At 50.3% G+C, this 12210-nt stretch overlaps 1 protein-coding gene across 1 annotated transcript in view; it reads left to right on the top strand.

The window, feature by feature from the left end:
- The first annotated feature begins 2850 nt into the window (after positions 1-2850).
- Positions 2851-12210, top strand: part of cry1b (cryptochrome circadian regulator 1b) — a 127503-nt gene continuing 118143 nt past the window's right edge. The window contains 1 exon segment of the mRNA XM_086009736.1: positions 2851-3005. The gene's annotated coding sequence lies outside the window, so the exon portion shown is untranslated.

Raw genomic sequence — 12210 nt, 5'->3', positions numbered from 1 at the left:
CACTCAGAGGGTGGTAGGTCCATGGAATATGCTGCCCCAAAAAGCTGTAGAAGCTACATCATTACATAAATTTAAAACAGAAATAGACAGTTTCCTAGAAGTAAAGGGAATTAAGGGTTACGGGGAGCGGGCAGGAATTTGGACATGAGTCTAGGTTCGGATCGGACATGGCCCTGTGGGTAGCATAGCGGGCCCAGGGGCCGTGTAGCCTGATCCTGCTCCTATTTCGTGTGTCTAATTCTGTTAGATTCAGGAGATGGTTCTGTGATAGTAGATTGGCGGTTAGGATCAGATCAGCCATGATCTTATTGAATGGCGGAGCAGGCTCGAGGGGCCGATTGACCTACTCCTGCTCCTATTTCTTATGTTCTTATGTTCTTATGGATGCAGGATGGGGTCGGGACCCCCGATTTTGGGATTTTAACCCCCCGCACGCCTCCAATCCTGCCTCCACGGCCCAATAAAAATCCTGCCCAATATGTCCCGCCACCTTCAGGGACCTATGCACATTAACTCCCAGGTCCCTCTGTCCCTGCACACTCTTTAAAACTGTGCCATTAACTATATATTGCCTCTCGCTGTTCCTTCTGCCAAAATGCATCACCTCACACTTCTCTGTATTAAATTCCATCTGCCACTTGTAGTACATTTTACAATCTACTGCAAAGGAGACTTTGGCCGCGATCTTACCTGAAGAGGCGAGTTGGGAGTGGGTCAGCTGACTTACGGTTTCTGATCCAGCCCCCAACGACGTCCGACGCATAGACACGATTTTGCGTCGATTGGTCTTGTTAAGCCCCGCCCTGTGGGCTTGCTGGCCAATTAAAAGAAAGCTGGTGTCAGATGATGTCAGTTGATGACGCATCATCTGCCGGTTTCATTAAAGGGGATACACTCATTTTTGTTTGACAGATGATTTTTCAGTGTTTGACAGCATTGAGGTACTGCAAGCACTGACAATCACTGTACAAAGGTGAGCCCTTGCACCCAGGCTCTCCAGAGACTCCCTCCTTAGGATAAAACAGATGACAGCTGTAGGTGAGGTTACAGAAGCGACCTGTCACTGGTGAGAGAGGTTCTCCCAATGAGCTGGGACTACACAAACACTTCAAACCTTATTACCTACAGAAAAGTCTAAATACATTCAAAATGATTTTCCCAGCATTTCCTTACCTCTGAAACCCACCAGTGCACCATTGGATCCTTCACACCACTTCTGCAGCTGTCTTCAATGAAGAAACATTACAGTAGACCCACAGCATGCCACACTTATCTGGCATGGAGTCCGGATGTTGGGCAGCCCGCAGTCGACCTGGCAAAATTGGGAAAAGCCTCTTAACTGCCTGTTAACTACCTGTTAACAAGCAGTTAAGTGCCTATAATCCTCTTCCCGCCGCTAGGAGTTGGGTCCCTGCGCAAATCTGGGACCCGACTCCCGGGAAGATTGATTGGAGGCGGGTTGGAAGCGGGTTCAGGACCCGCTGCCAATCTTTTTGATTTTTCCAGCAGTCCCGCCTCCAAACCCGACCCCTGAGCGCCGGCAAAATCGAGCCCTTTGTAACAGACTTAATCTTACACCTGCTGTGAATTAAAGGAGTTTTACATTCCTTGCAAACACATTAGTGCATTCCTGGATCATATATATGTGTTCTGTATTATTGCTACATCTCTCACACTCCCAATCTCTCTCTCTCACACTCCCAGTCTCTCTCTCTCGCTCTCCTTCCCCCTCTCTCTCTCTCCTTCCCCCTCTCTCTCTCTCCTTCCCTCTCTCTCCTACCCCCTCTCTCCTTCCCCCTCTCTCCTTCCCCCTCCCTCCTTCCCCCTCTCTCCTTCCCTCTCTCTCCTTCCCTCTCTCTCCTTCCCTCTCTCTCCTTCCCTCTCTCTCTCTCTCTCCTTCCCTCTCTCTCCTTCCCTCTCTCCTTCCCTCTCTCTCTCTCTCTCCTTCCCTCTCTCTCTCTCTCTCTCCTTCCCCCTCTCTCTCGCTCCTTCCCTCTCTCTCGCCTTCCCTCTCTCTCTCTCTCCTTCCCTCTCTCTCTTCCCCCCAGTAGCTCCCTCTCTCTCTTCCAACAACAACATGCCCTCAAAAAAGCCTCGGCACCGCCGGGCACCCCCAGCTAGTATATATATATATAGTTGCACTGTATTTCTGAAAAGCTTCTTTCGAAGTTTATGACATTGTTTGGACTAGAATGTTCTTGGAGGCTGGATATTATATTTGCGGTGAACATGAGCAGACCACCAACTGTATAGTTTTCTGAGAGTTGTAACCCACTGGAAAGCAATGGTTTGAGGGGCTTTTTTTGCTGCCTCCCATGTTGATCTTTTATAAATGGTTTTGCTAAACAGCACATTGAGAAATTGGCACATGATTATTTACTGTTGCACTAATTAGAGTAATGTTTTAAAAATATTATCCAGCCACAGGTTAACTTTTATATATGGTGTTTGTCTTGATGTATTTAAATGAGTTTTAATGTATTTAGTTCCCTACTTTCCATTTTCTATCTGTGCTAATGACTGATGCCTGGGAGGGTGGGCAGATGGAATGGTTTGTTCACAAGGCTCCACAAGTGTTTGCCATGATCAGTCGCTAGGAGATGTGCAACAGCAGCTGGGAGGATTGTTACACCATTTTTTCTGAACTCCTGTGAATTTCTTCATCTCGACTCTGCGTCCCTTCACAACAAAGATCTGGGAATCGAGGATGCAACCCGTGTCCTGTCCATTGACGCCTTTTATGATTATAAGGCTCTAAATTCCCAAATATCTTATGATTTGGGGAAGTAAAGATATATTAAAAATGTCAAATGAAAATTTTTTGGCTATTCTTTCAATCTACTCAAGGAATGGAATATCTCCCATCTTTCCTTTGAATATGATTCTGAGCCCTTTAGCAAGGAGCGAGATGCAGCTATCAAGAGGCTGGCCATCGAGGCAGGGGTAGAAGTGATGGTGCCGATTTCACACACTTTGTATGATCTGGGCATATAAACTTTTGAAGTGTCTCCAAGTGTTTCCAAATTAAGGTTCTGTTCATGTCGACTGATTTTGTGTAAGGAACTTTTGGGAAAAAGAAATCCTGTTTCAAGTCAGTTGTAAAAGACTTGTTGAGTGCATAGGGTGCACTCCATTTATTGTACTGGTCACCGGTGTGCAGGGAGCACTCAGTTTATTGTACTGGTCACCAGTGCACAGGATGCACTCAGTTTATTGTACTGGTCACCAGTGTTCAGGGTGCACTCCATTTATTGGACTGGTCACCGGTGTTCAGGGTGCACTCCATTTATTGGACTGGTCACCGGTGTTCAGGGTGCACTCCATTTATTGGACTGGTCATCGGTGCACAGGATGCACTCAGTTTATTGTACTGGTCACCGGTGCACAGAAACATAGAAACATAGAAGATAGGAGCAGGAGTAGGCCATTCGGCCCCTCGAGCCTGCTCCGCCATTCAATGCGATCATGGCTGATCATCCAAATTCAGTACCCTGTCCCTGCCTTCTCCCCATATCCCTTGATCCCTTTAGCCTTAAGAAATATATCAAACTCCTTCTTGAATATATTTAATAAATTGGCCTCCATTGCCTTCTGTGGTAGAGAATTCCACAGGTTCACCACTCTCTGGGTGAAGAAATTCCTCCTCATCTCTGTCCTAAATGGCTTACCCCTTATCCTTAGACTGTGACTCCTGGATCTGGACTCCCCGGCCATCGGGAACATCCTTCCTGCATCCAGTCTGTCCAGTCCTGTTAGAATTTTATAAGTTTCAATGAGATCTCCTCTCATTCTTCTAAACTCCAGCGAGTACAAGCCCAATCGACCCAATCTCTCCTGATACGTCATTCCTGCCATCCCAGGTATCAGTCTGGTGAATCTTCGCTGCACTCCCTCCATGACAAGAACATCCTTCCTCAGATAAAGCGACCAAAACTGCACACAATACTCAAGGTGTGGTCTCACCAAGGCCCTGTACAACTGCAGCAAGACATCCTTGTTCTTGTACTTGAACCCTCTCGCTACGAAGGCCAACATACCATTTGCCTTCTTAACCGCCTGGTACTGGTCACCGGTGTACAGGGAGCACTCAGTTTATGGTACTGGTCACCGGTGTACAGGGAGCACTCAGTTTATTGGACTGGTCACTGGTGCACAGGGAGCACTCAGTTTATGGTACTGGTCACCGGTGTACAGGGAGCACTCAGTTTATGGTACTGGTCACCGGTGTACAGGGAGCACTCAGTTTATGGTACTGGTCACGGTGTACAGGGAGCACTCAGTTTATTGGACTGGTCACTGGTGTACAGGGAGCACTCAGTTTATTGGACTGGTCACTGGTGTACAGGGAGCACTCAGTTTATGGTACTGGTCACCGGTGTACAGGGAGCACTCAGTTTATGGGACTGGTCACCGGTGTACAGGGAGCACTCAGTTTATGGTACTGGTCACCGGTGTACAGGGAGCACTCAGTTTATGGTACTGGTCACCGGTGTACAGGGAGCACTCAGTTTATGGTACTGGTCACCGGTGTACAGGGAGCACTCAGTTTATGGTACTGGTCACCGGTGTACAGGGAGCACTCAGTTTATTGTACTGGTCACCGGTGTACAGGGAGCACTCAGTTTATGGTACTGGTCACCGGTGTACAGGGAGCACTCAGTTTATGGTACTCGTCACCGGTGTACAGGGAGCACTCAGTTTATGGTACTGGTCACCGGTGTACAGGGAGCACTCAGTTTATGGTACTGGTCACCGGTGTACAGGGTGCACTCAGTTTATGGTACAGGTCACCGGTGTACAGGGAGCACTCAGTTTATTGGACTGGTCACCGGTGTACAGGGTGCACTCAGTTTATGGTACTGGTCACCGGTGCACAGGGAGCACTCAGCTTATGGTACTGGTCACCGGTGTGCAGGGAGCACTCAGTTTATGGTACTGGTCACCGGTGTACAGGATGCACTCAGTTTATGGTATTGGTCACCGGTGTACAGGGAGCACTCAGTTTATGGTACTGGTCACCGGTGTACAGGGAGCACTCAGTTTATGGTACTGGTCACCGGTGTTCAGGGAGCACTCAGTTTATTGTACTGGTCACCGGTGTACAGGGAGCACTCAGTTTATGGTACTGGTCACCGGTGTACAGGGAGCACTCAATTTATGGTACTGGTCACCGGTGTACAGGGAGCACTCAGTTTATGGTACTGGTCACCGGTGTACAGGGAGCACTCAGTTTATTGTACTGGTCACCGGTGTACAGGGAGCACTCAGTTTATTGGACTGGTCACCGGTGTACAGGGTGTACTCAGTTTATGGTACTGGTCACAGGTGCACAGGGAGCACTCAGTTTATGGTACTGGACACCGGTGTGCAGGGAGCACTCAGTTTATGGTACTGGTCACCCATGTACAGGGAGCACTCAGTTTATGGTACTGGTCACCCATGTACAGGGTGTACTCAGTTTATGGCACTGGTCACTGGTGCACAGGGAGCACTCAGTTTATTGGACTGGTCACCGGTGTTCAGGGAGCACTCAGTTTATGGTACTGGTCACCGGTGTCCAGGGAGCACTCAGTTTATTGGACTGGTCACCGGTGTACAGTGTGCACTCAGTTTATGGTACTGGTCACCGGTGTACAGGGAGCACTCAGTTTATGGTACTGGTCACCGGTGTACAGGGAGCACTCAGTTTATGGTACTGGTCACCGGTGTACAGGGAGCACTCAGTTTATGGTACTGGTCACCGGTGTACAGGGAGCACCCAGTTTATTGTACTGGTCACCGGTGTGCAGGGAGCACTCAGTTTATGGTACTGGTCACCCGTGTACAGGGAGCACTCAGTTTATGGTACTGGTCACCCGTGTACAGGGAGCACTCAGTTTATGGTACTGGTCACCCGTGTACAGGGAGCACTCAGTTTATGGTACTGGTTATCGGTGTACAGGGAGCACTCAGTTTATGGTACTGGTCACCGGTGTACAGGGAGCACTCAGTTTATTGTACTGGTCACCGGTGCACAGGGAGCACTCAGTTTATGGTGCTGATCACCGGTGTACAGGGTGCACTCAGTTTATTGTACTGGTCACCGGTGGACAGGGAGCACTCAGTTTATGGTACTGGTCATCGGTGTACAGGGAGCACTCAGTTTATGGTACTGGTCACCGGTGTACAGGGAGCACTCAGTTTATTGGACTGGTCACCGGTGTACAGGGTGCACTCAGTTTATGGTACTGGTCACCGGTGCTCAGGGAGCACTCAGTTTATGGTACTGGTCACCGGTGTGCAGGGAGCACTCAGTTTATGGTACTGGTCACCCATGTACAGGGAGCACTCAGTTTATGGTACTGGTCATCGGTGTACAGGAAGCAATCAGTTTATGGTACTGGTCACCGGTGTACAGGGTGCACTCAGTTTATTGTACTGGTCTCTGGTGCACAGGGAGCACTCAGTTTATTGGACTGGTCACCGGTGTACAGGGTGCACTCAGTTTATGGTACTGGCCACCGGTGTACAGGGAGCACTCAGTTTATGGTACTGGTCACCGGTGTACAGGGAGCACTCAGTTTATGGTACTGGTCACCGGTGTACAGGGAGCACTCAGTTTATGGTACTGGTCACCGGTGTACAGGGAGCACTCAGTTTATTGTACTTGTCACCGGTGCACAGGGAGCACTCAGTTTATGGTACTGGTCACCGGTGTACAGGGAGCACTCAGTTTATTGTACTGGTCACCGGTGCACAGGGAGCACTCAGTTTATGGTACTGGTCACCCGTGTACAGGGAGCACTCAGTTTATGGTACTGGTTATCGGTGTACAGGGAGCACTCAGTTTATGGTACTGGTCACCGGTGTACAGGGAGCACTCAGTTTATTGTATTGGTCACCAGTGTACAGGGAGCACTCATTTTATTGTACTGGTCACCGGTGTACAGGGAGCACTCAGTTTATTGTATTGGTCACCGGTGCACAGGGAGCACTCAGTTTATGGTACTGATCACCGGTGTACAGGGAGCACTCAGTTTATTGTACTGGTCACCGGTGTACAGGGAGCACTCAGTTTATGGTACCGGTCACCGGTGCACAGGGAGCACTCAGTTTATGGTAGTGGTCATCGGTGTACAGGGAGCACTCAGTTTATGGTACTGATCACCGGTGTACAGGGAGCACTCAGTTTATTGTACTGGTCACCGGTGCACAGGGAGCACTCAGTTTATGGTACTGGTCACCGGTGTACAGGGAGCACTCAGTTTATGGTACTGGTCACCGGTGTACAGGGAGCACCCAGTTTATTGTACTGGTCACCGGTGTACAGGGAGCACTCAGTTTATGGTACTGGTCACCCGTGTACAGGGAGCACTCAGTTTATGGTACTGGTCACCGGTGTACAGGGAGCACTCAGTTTATGGTACAGGTCACCGGTGTACAGGGAGCACCCAGTTTATTGTACTGGTCACCGGTGTACAGGGAGCACTCAGTTTATGGTACTGGTCACCGGTGTACAGGGAGCACTCAATTTATGGTACTGGTCACCGGTGTACAGGGAGCACTCAGTTTATGGTACTGGTCACCGGTGTACAGGGAGCACTCAGTTTATTGTACTGGTCACCGGTGTACAGGGAGCACTCAGTTTATTGGACTGGTCACCGGTGTACAGGGTGCACTCAGTTTATGGTACTGGTCACAGGTGCACAGGGAGCACTCAGTTTATGGTACTGGACACCGGTGTGCAGGGAGCACTCAGTTTATGGTACTGGTCACCCATGTACAGGGAGCACTCAGTTTATGGTACTGGTCACCCATGTACAGGGTGTACTCAGTTTATTGCACTGGTCACTGGTGCACAGGGAGCACTCAGTTTATTGGACTGGTCACCGGTGTTCAGGGAGCACTCAGTTTATGGTACTGGTCACCGGTGTACAGGGAGCACTCAGTTTATGGTACTGGTCACCGGTGTACAGGGAGCACTCAGTTTATTGGACTGGTCACCGGTGTACAGTGTGCACTCAGTTTATGGTACTGGTCACCGGTGTACAGGGAGCACTCAGTTTATGGTACTGGTCACCGGTGTACAGGGAGCACTCAGTTTATGGTACTGGTCACCGGTGTACAGGGAGCACTCAGTTTATGGTACTGGTCACCGGTGTACAGGGAGCACCCAGTTTATTGTACTGGTCACCGGTGTGCAGGGAGCACTCAGTTTATGGTACTGGTCACCCGTGTACAGGGAGCACTCAGTTTATGGTACTGGTCACCCGTGTACAGGGAGCACTCAGTTTATGGTACTGGTCACCCGTGTACAGGGAGCACTCAGTTTATTGTACTGGTCACCGGTGTACAGGGAGCACTCAGTTTATGGTACCGGTCACCGGTGCACAGGGAGCACTCAGTTTATGGTAGTGGTCATCGGTGTACAGGGAGCACTCAGTTTATGGTACTGATCACCGGTGTACAGGGAGCACTCAGTTTATTGTACTGGTCACCGGTGCACAGGGAGCACTCAGTTTATGGTACTGGTCACCGGTGTACAGGGAGCACTCAGTTTATGGTACTGGTCACCGGTGTACAGGGAGCACCCAGTTTATTGTACTGGTCACCGGTGTACAGGGAGCACTCAGTTTATGGTACTGGTCACCCGTGTACAGGGAGCACTCAGTTTATGGTACTGGTCACCGGTGTACAGGGAGCACTCAGTTTATGGTACTGGTCACCGGTGTACAGGGAGCACCCAGTTTATTGTACTGGTCACCGGTGTACAGGGAGCACTCAGTTTATGGTACTGGTCACCGGTGTACAGGGAGCACTCAATTTATGGTACTGGTCACCGGTGTACAGGGAGCACTCAGTTTATGGTACTGGTCACCGGTGTACAGGGAGCACTCAGTTTATTGTACTGGTCACCGGTGTACAGGGAGCACTCAGTTTATTGGACTGGTCACCGGTGTACAGGGTGCACTCAGTTTATGGTACTGGTCACAGGTGCACAGGGAGCACTCAGTTTATGGTACTGGACACCGGTGTGCAGGGAGCACTCAGTTTATGGTACTGGTCACCCATGTACAGGGAGCACTCAGTTTATGGTACTGGTCACCCATGTACAGGGTGTACTCAGTTTATTGCACTGGTCACTGGTGCACAGGGAGCACTCAGTTTATTGGACTGGTCACCGGTGTTCAGGGAGCACTCAGTTTATGGTACTGGTCACCGGTGTACAGGGAGCACTCAGTTTATGGTACTGGTCACCGGTGTACAGGGAGCACTCAGTTTATTGGACTGGTCACCGGTGTACAGTGTGCACTCAGTTTATGGTACTGGTCACCGGTGTACAGGGAGCACTCAGTTTATGGTACTGGTCACCGGTGTACAGGGAGCACTCAGTTTATGGTACTGGTCACCGGTGTACAGGGAGCACTCAGTTTATGGTACTGGTCACCGGTGTACAGGGAGCACTCAGTTTATGGTACTGGTCACCGGTGTACAGGGAGCACTCAGTTTATGGTACTGGTCACCCGTGTACAGGGAGCACTCAGTTTATGGTACTGGTCACCCGTGTACAGGGAGCACTCAGTTTATGGTACTGGTTATCGGTGTACAGGGAGCACTCAGTTTATGGTACTGGTCATCGGTGTACAGGGAGCACTCAGTTTATTGTACTGGTCACCGGTGCACAGGGAGCACTCAGTTTATGGTGCTGATCACCGGTGTACAGGGTGCACTCAGTTTATTGTACTGGTCACCGGTGGACAGGGAGCACTCAGTTTATGGTACTGGTCATCGGTGTACAGGGAGCACTCAGTTTATGGTACTGGTCACCGGTGTACAGGGAGCACTCAGTTTATTGGACTGGTCACCGGTGTACAGGGTGCACTCAGTTTATGGTACTGGTCACCGGTGCTCAGGGAGCACTCAGTTTATGGTACTGGTCACCGGTGTGCAGGGAGCACTCAGTTTATGGTACTGGTCACCCATGTACAGGGAGCACTCAGTTTATGGTACTGGTCATCGGTGTACAGGAAGCAATCAGTTTATGGTACTGGTCACCGGTGTACAGGGTGCACTCAGTTTATTGTACTTGTCACCGGTGCACAGGGAGCACTCAGTTTATGGTACTGGTCACCGGTGTACAGGGAGCACTCAGTTTATTGTACTGGTCACCGGTGCACAGTGAGCACTCAGTTTATGGTACTGGTCACCCGTGTACAGGGAGCACTCAGTTTATGGTACTGGTTATCGGTGTACAGGGAGCACTCAGTTTATGGTACTGGTCACCGGTGTACAGGGAGCACTCAGTTTATTGTATTGGTCACCAGTGTACAGGGAGCACTCAGTTTATTGTATTGGTCACCGGTGCACAGGGAGCACTCAGTTTATGGTACTGATCACCGGTGTACAGGGAGCACTCGGTTTATTGTACTGGTCACCGGTGTACAGGGAGCACTCAGTTTATGGTACTGGTCACCGGTGCACAGGGAGCACTCAGTTTATGGTACTGGTCACCGGTGTACAGGGAGCACTCAGTTTATTGGACTGGTCACTGGTGCACAGGGAGCACTCAGTTTATGGTACTGGTCACCGGTGTACAGGGAGCACTCAGTTTATGGTACTGGTCACCGGTGTACAGGGAGCACTCAGTTTATGGTACTGGTCACCGGTGTACAGGGAGCACTCAGTTTATTGGACTGGTCACTGGTGTACAGGGAGCACTCAGTTTATTGGACTGGTCACAGGTGTACAGGGAGCACTCAGTTTTTGGTACTGGTCACCGGTGTACAGGGAGCACTCAGTTTATGGGACTGGTCACCGGTGTACAGGGAGCACTCAGTTTATGGTACTGGTCACCGGTGTACAGGGAGCACTCAGTTTATGGTACTGGTCACCGGTGTACAGGGAGCACTCAGTTTATGGTACTGGTCACCGGTGTACAGGGAGCACTCAGTTTATTGTACTGGTCACCGGTGTACAGGGAGCACTCAGTTTATGGTACTGGTCACCGGTGTACAGGGTGCACTCAGTTTATGGTACTGGTCACCGGTGTACAGGGAGCACTCACTTTATTGGACTGGTCACCGGTGTACAGGGTGCACTCAGTTTATGGTACAGGTCACCGGTGCACAGGGAGCACTCAGCTTATGGTACTGGTCACCGGTGTGCAGGGAGCACTCAGTTTATGGTACTGGTCACCGGTGTACAGGATGCACTCAGTTTATGGTATTGGTCACCGGTGTACAGGGAGCACTCAGTTTATGGTACTGGTCACCGGTGTACAGGGAGCACTCAGTTTATGGTACTGGTCACCGGTGTTCAGGGAGCACTCAGTTTATTGTACTGGTCATCGGTGTACAGGGAGCACTCAGTTTATGGTACTGGTCACCGGTGTACAGGGAGCACTCAATTTATGGTACTGGTCACCGGTGTACAGGGAGCACTCAGTTTATGGTACTGGTCACCGGTGTACAGGGAGCACTCAGTTTATTGTACTGGTCACCGGTGTACAGGGAGCACTCAGTTTATTGGACTGGTCACCGGTGTACAGGGTGCACTCAGTTTATGGTACTGGTCACAGGTGCACAGGGAGCACTCAGTTTATGGTACTGGACACCGGTGTGCAGGGAGCACTCAGTTTATGGTACTGGTCACCCATGTACAGGGAGCACTCAGTTTATGGTACTGGTCACCCATGTACAGGGTGTACTCAGTTTATTGCACTGGTCACTGGTGCACAGGGAGCACTCAGTTTATTGGACTGGTCACCGGTGTTCAGGGAGCACTCAGTTTATGGTACTGGTCACCGGTGTACAGGGAGCACTCAGTTTATGGTACTGGTCACCGGTGTCCAGGGAGCACTCAGTTTATTGGACTGGTCACCGGTGTACAGTGTGCACTCAGTTTATGGTACTGGTCACCGGTGTACAGGGAGCACTCAGTTTATGGTACTGGTCACCGGTGTACAGGGAGCACTCAGTTTATGGTACTGGTCACCGGTGTACAGGGAGCACTCAGTTTATGGTACTGGTCACCGGTGTACAGGGAGCACCCAGTTTATTGTACTGGTCACCGGTGTGCAGGGAGCACTCAGTTTATGGTACTGGTCACCCGTGTACAGGGAGCACTCAGTTTATGGTACTGGTCACCCGTGTACAGGGAGCACTCAGTTTATGGTACTGGTCACCCGTGTACAGGGAGCACTCAGTTTATGGTACTGGTTATTGGTGTACA

This window comes from Somniosus microcephalus, chromosome 16, assembly GCF_052327205.1.
Source record: "Somniosus microcephalus isolate GS21.2 chromosome 16, FLI_Smic_1.0, whole genome shotgun sequence".
NCBI classification, from domain to species: domain Eukaryota; kingdom Metazoa; phylum Chordata; class Chondrichthyes; order Squaliformes; family Somniosidae; genus Somniosus; species Somniosus microcephalus.
The sequence above is the reverse complement of the archived record's forward strand: the minus strand, read 5'-3'. Positions and strand labels throughout refer to the sequence as shown.